This window comes from Fulmarus glacialis, unplaced genomic scaffold, assembly GCF_000690835.1.
Source record: "Fulmarus glacialis isolate BGI_N327 unplaced genomic scaffold, ASM69083v1 scaffold5738, whole genome shotgun sequence".
NCBI lineage: Eukaryota > Metazoa > Chordata > Aves > Procellariiformes > Procellariidae > Fulmarus > Fulmarus glacialis.
The window spans coordinates 24,515-24,763 of record NW_009227466.1 but is presented as its reverse complement, the minus strand read 5'-3'; positions in this window follow the sequence as shown (position 1 = coordinate 24,763).

Here is a 249-nt window from a genome sequence, read left to right as displayed (position 1 = left end):
GGGGAGCGGAAGGTCACGCAGCGGGACCGCGCACGAGCAGGACGAGCATCCTCTTGATTTCCCCCCGAGCAGGGCTCTAATTACAGCCCGTCCTCTCCCGGCCCAGCACCGCAGCACCCAGCGATCGCTGCCTTTGAAGCCTGAGCTTTCAGAAACCACCGCAAGGCTGCTCCTAATTGCACTTTGCAAGAGCGGGGAGGGATTAGAGTCAGAAGGGGACAGGCGAGGGTGGCAGCAGGGGCTGGTGCG